General features: G+C 41.1%; 1 protein-coding gene across 7 annotated transcripts in view; it reads right to left on the bottom strand.

The window, feature by feature from the left end:
- Positions 1-12246, bottom strand: part of LOC124041672 (transcriptional repressor p66 alpha-like) — a 48877-nt gene extending 36631 nt beyond the window's left edge. For 2 of the 7 annotated variants that reach the window (XM_046359535.1, XM_046359527.1), the window contains exon 1: positions 12059-12246. The gene's annotated coding sequence lies outside the window, so the exon portion shown is untranslated. Of the gene's footprint in view, positions 1-582; positions 627-12058 lie in introns of those variants that run through there. The other 5 variants (XM_046359525.1, XM_046359534.1, XM_046359526.1 and 2 more) reach the window with 3 other exon arrangements.
- Positions 12247-12908: the final 662 nt, after the last annotated feature.

Raw genomic sequence — 12908 nt, 5'->3', positions numbered from 1 at the left:
TGATCAAAGACTCCAGACTCTCCCTGCTACCGCACAAAAAGCAGTACCGGAGCGCCAATTCTAGGTCCAAGAGGCTCTTTAACAGCTTCTACCCCCAAGCCATAAAACTGCTGAACAATTAATCACATGGCTAACCAGATTATATGCATTGCCCCCCCCTCCCTATTTTACGCTGCTGCTACTCTCGATAATTATCTATGCAGTCAATTTAACTCTACCTACAGTTGAAGTCGGAAGTTTACATACACATAGGTTGGAGTCATTAAAACTTGTTTTTCCAACTACTCCACAAATTTCTTGTTAACAAACTACAGTTTTGGGAAGTCAGTTAGGACAACTACTTTGTGCATGACACACGCAATTTTTACAACAATTGTTTACAGACAGATTATTTCACTTATAATTCACTGTATCACAATTCCAGTGGGTCAGAAGTTTACATACACTAAGTTGACTGTGCCTTTAAACAGCTTGGAAAATTCCCAAAAATGATGTCATGGCTTTAGCTTTAGCTTCTGTTAGTCTAAATGACATCATTTGGGTCAATTGGAGGTGTACCTGTGGATGTATTTCAAGGCCTACCTTCAAACTCAGTGCCTCTTTGCTTGACATCATGAGAAAATCCAAATAAATCAGCCAAGGCCTCAGAAAAGAAATTGCAGACCTCCACAAATCTGGTTCATCCTTGAGAGCAATTTCCAAACGCCTGAAGGTTCACCTGTACAAACAATAGTACGCAAGTATAAACACCATGAGACCACGCAGCCGTCAAAGCTACAATAAATAACTCTACAATTAGTCTGACATTTCACATTCTTAAAATAAAGTGGTGATTCTAACTGACCTAAGACAGGGAATTATTGCTAGGATTAAATGTCAGGAATTGTGAAAAACTGAGTTTAAATGTATTTGGCTAAGGTGTATGTAAACTTCCAACTTCAACTGTTCATGTTCATATTACCTCAATTACCTCGACTGCCCCCGCACATTGACTCGGTACTGGTACCCCCTGTATATAGCCTTGCTACTGTTATTTTACTGTTGCTCTTTAACCATTTGTTATTTTAAATGTTAACTTTACACTTATTTTTCTTAACTGCATTGTTGGTTAAGGTCTTCTAAGTAAGTATTCCACTGTACACCTGTTGTATTCAGCGCATGTGACAAATAAAATTTCCTTTGATTTGAATAAATGTTTTGAGGAAAACAGTACTAATGTTGGAAAAAAAGGTCTTCCTTATGTTGTCACCCAGAGTCACAAGCTATAGCACAATATAAGCCACACTGCTTGACACACTGCTCGCTTAACCCGGAAGCCAGCCACACCAACATGTCGGAGGAAACACCATCCAGCTGGCGACTGAAGTCAGCTTGCAGGTGCCCTTGCCCGCCACAAGGAGACGCTAGAGCGCAATGGAACAAGGAAATGCAATGTGACACAGCTTGGGATCGAACCCAGGACTGTAGTTATGACTCAAGCACCACCCGGGAAGCCCTTCAGTTTTTTATTTTTAATACATTTGCCAAAATTAATAAAACAGTTTTTGCTTCATCATCATAGGATATTGTGTGTAGATAGTTTTTCCCCTGAACAATTTAATCAATTTTAGAATAAGGCTGTAACATAACAAAATGTGGAAAATGTCAATTGGTCTAAATACTTTTCAAACACAAGGTATATACTGTATTCTAGTCATTGAACACTGGTCACTTTAATAATGTTACATACAAAACACACCACTATATGTAGATATAAATATATGTACATATAATATATATATAAATATTCCAGCCTCGTTCTGATATTTCTTAATTTCAGTAGAGCACAGTGCAGTACAATACAGCAGAGAAGGGTAAACTTTAGTACTTGTACTTACTGTATTGTACTGTGCTCAACTCACTGTACAGTATGGTGCTGTACTGGTCTGTACTCAATACTGTGCTATTCAAACATCAATGATGGGTTTGGATTTGGTCCAGTCAGTTTGTGGACGTTAACATCCAGGCCAGGGTGGACTGACCAAATGTCAAGTATATTTCACCTCGGTTGGTACTCAGTGGGTGAGGATGCTGGTTACATTAAACGTAAAGAAAGGAGGCTCATGGGTAGGTGTCAGTAAGATCCAGGCGAGATGACGCACACACATACACTACCGTTCAAAAGTTCGGGTCACTTAGAAAGTTGCAAAACTAATAGGAAATATAGTCAAGATGTTGACAAGGTTAATAAATAATGATTTTTTAATTGAAATGACAATTGTGTCCTTCAAACTTTGCTTTCATCAAAGAATCCTCCATTTGCAGAAATTACAGCCTTGCAGACCTTTGGCATTCTAGTTGTCAATTTGTTGAGGTAATCTGAAGAGATTTCATCCCATGCTTTCTGAAGCACCTCCCACAAATTGGATTGGCTTGATGGGCACTTCTTATGTACCATACGGTCAAGCTGGTCCCACAACAACTCAATGGGGTTGAGATCCGGTGAATGTGCTGGGCACTCCATTATAGACAGAATACCAGCTGACTGCTTCTTCCCTAAATAGTTCTTGCATCATTTGGCGCTGTGCTTTGGGCCATTGTCCTGTTGTAGGAGGAAATTGGCTCCAATTAAGCACCGTCCACAGGGTACGGCATGGCGTTGCAAAATGGAGTGATAGCCTCCTTTCTTCAAGATCCCCTTTACCCTGTTCAAATCTCCCACTTTACCGCCACCAAAGCACCCCCAGACCATCACATTGCCTCCACCATGCTTGACAGATGGTTCACTCCTCCAGCATCTTTTCATTTTTTCTGAACTCATGAATGTTCTTCTTTGTGATCCGAACACCTCAAACTTAGATTTGTCTGTCCATAACACTTTTTCCCAGTCTTCCTCTCTCCAGTGTCTGTGTTCTTTTGAGCATCTTAATCTTCTATTTTTATTGGCTAGTCTGAGCTATATGGCTTTTTCTTTGCAACTCTGTCTAGAAGGACAGCATCCGGAGTCGCCTCTTCACTGTTGATGTTGAGACTGGTGTTTTGCGGGTACTATTTAATGAAGCTGCCAGTTGAGGATTTGTGAGGAGTCTGTTTCTCAAACTAGACACTAATGTACTTGTCTTCATGCTCAGTTGTGCACCGGGGCCTCCCACTCCTCTTTCTATTCTGGTTCGAGCCAGTTTGCGCTGTTCTGGGCAGGGAACCAGTTTCTTGGCAACTTCTCGCATGGAATAGCCTTAATTTCTCAGAACAAGAATAGACTGATGAGTTTCAGAAGAAAGGTCTTTGTTTCTGGCCATTTTGAGCCTGCAATCGAACCCACAAATGCTGATGCTCCAGATACTCACCTAGTCTAAAGAAGGCCAGGTTTATTGCTTCTTTAAATCAGCACAACAGTTTTCAGCTGTGCTAACATAATTGCAAAAGGGTTTTCATGATCAATTAGCCTTTTAAAATGATAAACTTAGATTAGGTAACATTCCATTGGAACATGGGAGTCTTGGTTGCTGATAATGGGCATATGTAAACCTATGTAGATAAGCAGTTTTCAGCTACAATAGTCATTTCCAACATTAACAATGTCTACACTGTAATTCTGATCAATTTGATATTTTAATGGCCAATATTTTTTTTTTGCTTTTCTTTCAAAACAATAAGGACATTAATAAGTGACAAACTTTTGAACGTTAGTGTTTGTGCATGTACACACACACACACACACACACACACACACACACACACACACACACACACACACACACACACACACACACACACACACACACACACACACACACACACACACACACACACACACACACACACACACAGTACCAGTCAAACGTTTGGAAACAACTACTCATTCCAGAGTTTTCCCTTTATTTCTACATTGTAGAATAATAGTGAAGACATCAAAACTATGAAATAACACATATGGAATCATGTAAACCAAAAAAAGTGTTAACTTCTTATGGCTGGGGGGCAGTGTTGAGTAGCTTGGATGAATACGGTGCCCAGAGTAAACTACCTGCTACTCAGGCCAAGAAGCTAAGATATGCAGCATATTATTAGTAGATTTGGATAGAAAACACTCTGAAGTTTCTAAAACTGTTTGAATCATGTCTGTGAGTATAACAGAACTTATGTAGCAGGCAAAACCCCAAGGACAAATCATTCAGATTTTTTTTGAGGTCATTGTCTATTCAATGAGTTTTCATTGGGAAACTAGATTTCTAAGGGACTTGTTTGCAGCTTCCACAGGATGCCACCAGTCTTTAGAAATTGTTTGAGGTTATGCCTTTGTGTAATGAAGAAGTACGGCCATCTTGAATGACTGTCACGTTATGTGTACTGTTTGCGCAAGACCAGAAAGGTAGCGTTAGATTGTTGTCTTCCTGTATTGAACACAGATAGTCCCGTATACAATATGATCGATTATTAACGTTTAAAAATACCTGACGTTGTATTACAAAAGTCGTTTGAAATGTTTTGGCAAAGTTAACTTTGGTAACTTTTGAGATATTTTGTAATGACGTTGCGCAAATTGGAAGCTGTGTTTTTCTGGATCAAACGCGCCAAAAGAATGGGCATTTTGGATTATATATTGACGGAATTAATCGAACAAAAAGGACCATTTGTGATGTTTATGGGACATATTGGAGTGCCAACAAAAGAAGCTAATCAAAGGTAAGGCATGATTTATATTTTATTTCTGCGGTTTGTGTAGCGCCTGCAGGGTTGAAATAGGCTTTCTCTCTTTGTTTACTGTTGTGCTATCATCAGATAATAGCATCTTATGCTTTCGCCGACAGCCTTTTTGAAATTTGACATGTTGGCTGGATTCACAACGAGTGTAGCTTTAATTTGGTATCTTACATGTGTGATTTAATGAAAGTTTGATTTTTATAGTATTTTATTTGAATTTGGCGCTCTACATTTTCCCTGGCTATTGGCCAAGAGGGATGCAAACGTCCCCCCTATCCCAGAGAGTATAACAGAACTCATATGGCAGGCAAAAACCTGAGAAAAAATCCAAACAGGAAGTGGGAAATCTGAGGTTTGTAGGTTCTCAAGTCTTCGCTTAACCAATATACAGTGTAAAATTTGGTCAGATTGCACTTCCGAAGGCTTCCACTAGATGTCAACAGTCTTTGGAACCTTGTTTCAGGCTTCTACTGTGAAGGGGGAGCGAATAAGAGCTGTTTGATTAAGAGGTCTGACAGGATGTCATGAGCGAAGTCTAGCGCACGGCCATGAGCGTGCGCTGCGTTCCTTTGCATTTCTAAATACAAAAGGAATTGTCCGGTTGGAACATTATTGAAGATTTATGTTAAAAACATTCTAAAGATTGATTCTATACATCGTTTGACATGTTTCTACGAACTGTAATATAACTTTTTGACTTTGTCTGGACTAAGTGCCTGTGCCTCGTGAATTTGGATTTGTGAAGTAAATGCGCGAACAAAAAGGAGGTATTTGGACATAAATGGACTCTATCGAACAAAACAAACATTTATTGTGGAACTGGGATTCCTGGAAGTGCATTCTGATGAAGATCATCAAAGGTAAGTGAATATTTATAATGCTATTTCAGACTTCTGTTGACACCACAACATGGCGGGTATCTGTATGGCTTGTTTTGGTGCCTGAGCGCTGTACTCAGATTATTGCATGGGGTGCTTTTTCCGTAAAGCTTTTTTGAAATCTAACACAGCGGTTGCATTAAGGAGAAGTATATCTTTAATTCCATGCATAACACTTGTATCTTCATCAACATTTATGATGAGTATTTCTGTAAATTGATGTGGCTCTCTGCAAAAATCACCAGATGTTTTGGAAGCAAAACATTACTGAACATAACGTACCAATGTAAACTGAGATTTCTGGATATAAATATGAACTTTATCAAACAAAACATACATGTTTTGTGTAACATGAAGTCCTATGAGTGTCATCTGATGAAGATCATCAAAGGTTAGTGATTCATTTTTTCTATTTCTGCTTTTTGTGACTCCTCTCTTTGGCTGGAAAAATGGCTGTGTTTTTCTGTGACTAGGTGCTGACCTAACATAATCGCATGGTATGCTTTCGTCGTAAAGCATTATTGAAATCGGACACTGTGGTGGGATTACCAACAGGTTTATTTTTAAAATGGTGTATAATACTTGTATGTTTGAGGAATTGTAATTATGAGATTTCTGTTGTTTGAATTTGGCGCCCTGCAATTCAATATCACTGTCTGTTGTCAAATCGATCCCATTAACAGGATTTCAGCCGTAAGAAGTTAGACAAATGAAAATATATTTTATATTTGAGATTCTTCAAAGTAGCCACCCTTGATGACAGCGTTGCACACTTGAGGTCAGGTGATTGTGGAGGTCAGATCATCTGATGCAGCACTCCATCACTCTCCTTCTTGGTGAAATAGCCCTTACACAGCCTGGAGGTGTGTTGGTGTCATTGTCCTGTTGAAAAACAAATGATAGTGGGACTAAGCGCAAACCAGATGGGATGGCGTATCGCTGCAAAATACTGTGGTGGTCATGCTGGTTAAGTGTGCCTTGAATTCTAAATAAATCACAAACAGTGTCACCAGCAAAGCACCCCCACACCTCCTCCTCCATGCTTCAAGGTGGGAACCACACATGCGGAGATCATCCGTTCACCTACTCTGCGTCTCAAAAAGACACGGCACTTGGAACCAAAAATCTCAAATTTGGACTCATCAGACCAAAGGACAGATTTCCTCCGGTCTAATCTCCATTGCTCATGTTTCTTGGCCCAATAAAGTCTCTTCTTATTATTGGTGTTCTTTAGTAGTGGTTTCTTTGCAGCAATTCAACCATGAAGGCCTGATTCCACAGTCTCTTCTGAACAGTTGATGTTGAGATTTGTCTGTAATTTGAACTCTGTGAAGCATTTATTTAGGCTGCAATTTCCGAGGCTGGTAACTCTAATGAACTTATCCTCTGCAGCAGAGGTAACGCTGGGTCTTCCTTTCCTGTGGCGGTCCTCATGAGAGACAGTTTCATTATAGCGCTGGATAGTTTTTGCGACTGCACTTGAAGAAACTTTCAAAGTTCTTGAAACATTCTTGATTGACTGACATTCATGTCTAGAAGTAATGATGGACTGTCGTTTCCCTTTGCTTATTTGAGATATTCTTGCCATAATATGGACCAAATTGGGCTATGTTCTGTATACCACCCCTACAACACAACTGATTGGCTCAAACGCATTAAGGAAAGAATGAAATTCCACAAATGAACTTAACAAGACACACTTGTTAATTTAAATGCATTCCAGGTGACTTCCTCATGAGAGAATGCCAAGAGTGTGCAAAGCTGTCAAGACAAAGGGTGGCTACTTTGAAGAATATCAAATATTTTTTTATTTGTTTAACAATTTTTTGCCAACTACATGATTCCATATGTGTTATGTCATAGGTTTGATGTCTTCACTATTATTCTACAATGTAGAAAATAGTAAAAATGTAAGAAAAGCCCTGGAATGAGTAGGTGTGTCCAAACTTTTGACTTGTACTGTGTATATAAACTCAGCAAAAAAAAAACATCCCTTTATCAGGACTCTTTCAAAGATAATTCATAAAAATCTAAATAACTTCACAGATCTTCATTGTAAAGGGTTTAAACTCTGTTTTCCATGCTTGTTCAATGGACCTTTCACAATTAATGTACATGTACCTGTGGAACGGTTATTAAGACACTAACAACTTACAGACAGTAGGTAATTAAGGTCACAGTTATGAAAACTTAGGACACTCAAGAGGCCTTTCTACTGACTAAAAAACACCATCAGAAAGATGCCCAGGGTCCCTGTTCATCTGTGCAAACGCGCTTTAGGCATGCTACAAGGAGGCATGAGGACTGCAGATGTGGCTAGGGTAATAAATTGCAATGTCTGTACTGTGAGACGCCTAAGACAGCGCTACAGGGAGACAGGACGGACAGCTGATCGTCCTCGCAGTGTCAGACCACGTATAACAACACCTGCACAGGATCGGTACATCCGAACATCACACCTGCAGGACAGGTACAGGATGGCAACAACAACTGCCCGAGTTACAGCAGGAACGCACAATCCCTCCATCAGTGCTCAGACTGTCCGCAATAGGCTGAGAGAGGCTGGACTGAGGTCTTGTAGGGCTGTTGCAAGGCAGGTCCTCACCAGACATCAGCGGCAACAGCATTGCCTATGGGCACAAACCCACCGTCGCTGGACCAGACAGGACTTGCAAAAAGTGCTCTTCACTGACGAGTCGTAGTGTTGTCTCACCTGGGGTGATGGTCGGATTCACGCTTATCATCAAAGGATTGAGCGTTACACCGAGGCCTGTACTCTGGAATGGGATCGATTTGGAGGTGGAGGGTCCGTCATAGTCTGGGGCAGTGTGTCACAGCATCATCGGACTGAGCTTGTTGTCATCGCAGGCAATCTCAACACTGTGCGTTACAGGGAAGATATCCTGCTCGCTCATCCTGACATGACCCTCCAGCATGACAATGCTACCAGTCATACTGCTCGTTCTGTGCGTGACTTCCTGCAAAACAGGAATGTCAAGTGTTCTGCCATGGCGGGCGAAGAGCCCGGATCTAAATCCCATTGACCACGTCTGGGACCTGTTGGATCGGAGGTTGAGGGCTAGGGCCATTCCCCCAGAAAAGTCAGGAAACTTGCAGATGCCTTGGTGGTAGAGTGGGGTAACATCTCACAGCAAGAACAGGCAAATCTGGTGCAGTCCATGAGGAGGAGATGCACTGCAGTACTTAATGCAGCTGGTGGCCACAACAGACTGTTACTTTTGATTGTGACCCCCCCTCCTTTGTTCAGGGACACATTATTCAATTTCTGTTAGTCACATGTCTGTGGAACTTGTTCAGTTTATGTCTCAGTTGTTGAATCTTATGTTCATACACATATTTACACATGTTAAGTTTGCTGAAAATAAACGCAGTTGACACTTTTTTTTTGCTGACTTATAAATATATATATCTATATATATATATGAGAGCGAGATTCCAGACTCGACTCCAGACTCAGACTGGTTTAACACTCTTGGTTTAAACACCAGATGACAGAAAGACAAAGAAAACAGTTATGAACTGAACATAACAGTATGGAAGGGAGGACAGTAGCAGGTGACCCAACAACGGAATGAGTTTTAATCACTTCAAAAACAACATTTATATTGGTAAAATCACTATAACTAATTGATAAGTCTACATAACTGTATACTTCTGTGAACTTTCCTTATTCTCCCTCGTAGGGGAGAGAAATTTTAAAATATTTTAGTGGGTTTTTGGAAATGGAATTTCAAGGCAAAAGGCAATGTTTCTTTAACTTACAAAATGCAAAAATGTTATCCAAATCGAAATACAAAAAGTGTTCATATTAGTTTGCAGGGGTCTTTATCAACATTGTGCTTTGATGCATTTCTGAAGACTTTTTCTGGTAGATGTTTTCTAAGACCCCTTTTCCATGTGTTTCTTCATAAATCAAATCCTTTACTTACATATTTTTAAGATGTAAAATGGTTGAAAAATGTATCTAAGCCTTCATTTCCCAAAAATATATACTCTTAGCATTCATTTGACACCCATTTTGATATGCTCCTATGAACTTCACATTTTGGTGATCATGGGTCCTTTTACATGAAAATGCCCATAGGCTATATCTAAATTGATTTAAAAAAATATTAAATGATATGTTGTGCTCCTAACTTTTTGAAGACCCATAACAGTCAAAAACATGATTGTCCTGTGTTTGAAATGGAATAACACAGCCTGTTTGAAAAGTCTGCCTGAAATGGCAGCCTGTTTAGGCCTGCCAAGTGATACAACGTCTCTACTCTGCTACTCTCCACCCTAGTCCATATTACAATGAGCCCAGAATGTCTTACTGAATAGCCTAGTGGTTAGAGCGTTGGACCAGTAACCGAAAGGTTGCTGGATCGAATCTCGAGCTGACAGGGTAAAAATGTATTGTTCTGCCCCTGAGCAAGGCAGTTAACCCACTGTTCCCCGGGCACCGAAGATGTGGATGCCAATTAAGGCAGCCCCCTGCACCTCTCTGATTCAGAGGAGTTGGGTTAAATGCATTACACATTTAAGTTGCATAACTGACTAGGTATCCACCTTTCCCTATCAGGTCCCCCTGATTAAAGACGCACCCGTCAGAGAAGAAGAGGCAAAGCAATAGATTGGACTCGCCAAAAAGAAGCCCAATGCGTTTCTATGGGCTTATTTTGAACCTATGCTTGTCGCCTGCCTTCGGGACAATGACTCCCATTGCCGGGGCGGAAACATGAGCATCTTGTCATTGTATTACAGATCTCTGTCTCCATTAGGGTGCTTATTAATGCAACCATGTGATAACACATTGCAAAGAACCCCCAAAGCGATTGCTCTGCCGAACAAATGATTGACCATTCCAGAACCATTCTTTCATATTACTCTAGAGTCCCTAAGATAAACCAGTCAGTTACTACAGCAGGCAGATAGCCTTATCAGGCAAACCATTTTCATATGCTAATTGTTTTTTTTAAAACAGGAGCCTGTAGCATACTACTTTGTTACACATAACTTGGGGCCTGAGTGTTTCCTGACTATGTGACCTGAACAGGAACTACTAAGGACCCATACCCAGAGGCTACTCTTAAATGACACTCCAGCTACAAGAATCCTCTGCATTATTGGCCTATATTTCACCAACCAAAGTGAGCCCAAAACTGACATAAGTGAACAAAAAAGCAAATTTTAAAAAAGCACTTTTTTTTTTAAAGCCGAAAGAAAACTGGACACACCAGAGGTGTACAGGAACTGACAACTGAACACAACTCACTGAATCTGTGCATGCCTTACAATACAGTGACTGGCTCAGATACTTTTGCACTGCATCCACCGACTCATACCGCTAGGGAGGAGAGAAAGTGTGTGCGAGTTTGTGTAAATGTGTGTGCGTTCAGCTTTAAGAGGAGGAAGACCATGGCCGTTGCAGAAGTAGGAAGATTACCAAGGACTATTTTGATACAGTAGAACACTGGCAGCCGATAGGGTTAAGTGGCACGACTAGGGTAGGGGCTCAAACCAAGGCACCGTCCACCATTACGCCACCGTCTACCCCACATTAACCATCAAAATCCCGAACAGGCAAACTCCCCCCTTTAAAAACGAAACGCAGCCCACGCTGTATTCTGACCGTTCGACCACAACATGTCTAGAAACCGCGCAACCGTGCAAATAACCTAGCTGCCAGCGGGCATAAATAATGCCAAGGAATTAGTATTGTCCACCTTGCCAGCTACCAGTACCTGTCCAGTTATTTATTTGCCCCCAAAAAAGTGAAACACCAACACGCAGTTCACGAAACCACAACTTGGTGCATTTAAGTTACATGAAAAGCTCAAATTGAGCTACGGTAGCGAGTTTTTTTGTTGCATTAGAAAATAAACCAGGTACCAGGACCAAGCCAATCTAGTAAATGACTAACCTAATGTAGCAGGCGTGAGAAACAAGTAGCTACTAGGACGTTAGCCAGGGCTAGCTTGTCTTCGTTGGGGAGAATGCCAACTCCAAAACTGGCTAAATCTAGTCGCTTTCTATTTAAATAGTAGTATAACATGTGTTAAGTACTTCGTGATAATGAATATTCGCACTGGCAAGCCATCTACCTGGGTTGACAAAAAAAGATAACTAAATAACGAAGTGCTGCTCTAAAAATAATCCCAGTCCACGACAATCCAGATTGACAGTCTGTTCGATCGAGCCCATTCTAAAATTAGATTGGCGACGTGAAATTAAAATACGAAATATTGTCAAACTATGTGTGTCCATAAGAATAAAGCCCGGAGATGCAACTTCTATAAACGTATGAATCCCGTTCCCAACCGTAAGTAAACGCTTTCATTCTGCGGAGAAGTGCTACTTTTCAACAGCCCATCAGTTTCTCTATCGTCACAGATAGGTGGAGGAAGAGGAGCTGGCTCTCGATAACTCCAAATAAAAGGCTTCCCTCAATCCTCTTCCCCCCAAAAAACTTCGGAACACCTCAATCAACTTACTCGGTCGATTCGACAGCGATCCGTCGACTGCGCTTCGTCCAAGGTATTTAGGGTGACAATTGCTGCAATTATTCGATGTTTTTTTTTTTTAATTCAGGGTATACCCTGTATCTTTTCTGCCCTCCCCGCTACCGCCTCTGTTGCCAAATAGTGCGCTTCTCAACACACATGGAGCTGCGGCGTCACCGCAGTGGGCATGCGCCCTTCAGCACGCCAGGGGGACCAAGTGCACATTTTAACCACTGACCATCAAGGGGCAAAGCAGCACCACCATGCCAGGGTCCCTAGGTCTTGTGGTTGCTTCTTGCCTTCAATACCTGTAACAGGATCCGACTTGCTTTTCAGCCAACAATGGCCATATTGAGAACTTTAATATGTAGAACTGATCCCAGATCAGTTGCCATAGGCATGGGTCTGAGTAGCCCTATTCACATGCACAGTGATGGATGCCATATCCCCTTCTCTCTTCATAACAGGTCAGAAGATAATACAGAAACAAACTGTCTCTACATCAGCAATATTGTCATTGTGAATAGCCTGCCCTTGGGCATGTATGACTGAGACCCCACCTTTGGTGTAATGTTCATTTTCAGTCTTCTAATCTAGTTTATCTCCAAATGAGAAATGACCACAGCTCACCTAAATGCATGCTCTGTGTGAGAGGGAAGGGGGGAGATGTGAGTTTTTAGGTTTCCTCTACAAACAGATATTGGATCAGATTAGTTTACCTTGCTCTGCCCAAATGCTAACCATACTGACCTTAGACCAGTGTGAACTTCATCCAACTCCAAAGTACTCAGGTGGGTGAAGAGGTGAGATAGATACACCAAAGAGCAGGGGGACCGGGGGA

This window comes from Oncorhynchus gorbuscha, linkage group LG08 (genome assembly GCF_021184085.1).
Source record: "Oncorhynchus gorbuscha isolate QuinsamMale2020 ecotype Even-year linkage group LG08, OgorEven_v1.0, whole genome shotgun sequence".
NCBI classification, from domain to species: domain Eukaryota; kingdom Metazoa; phylum Chordata; class Actinopteri; order Salmoniformes; family Salmonidae; genus Oncorhynchus; species Oncorhynchus gorbuscha.
The sequence above is the reverse complement of the archived record's forward strand: the minus strand, read 5'-3'. Positions and strand labels throughout refer to the sequence as shown.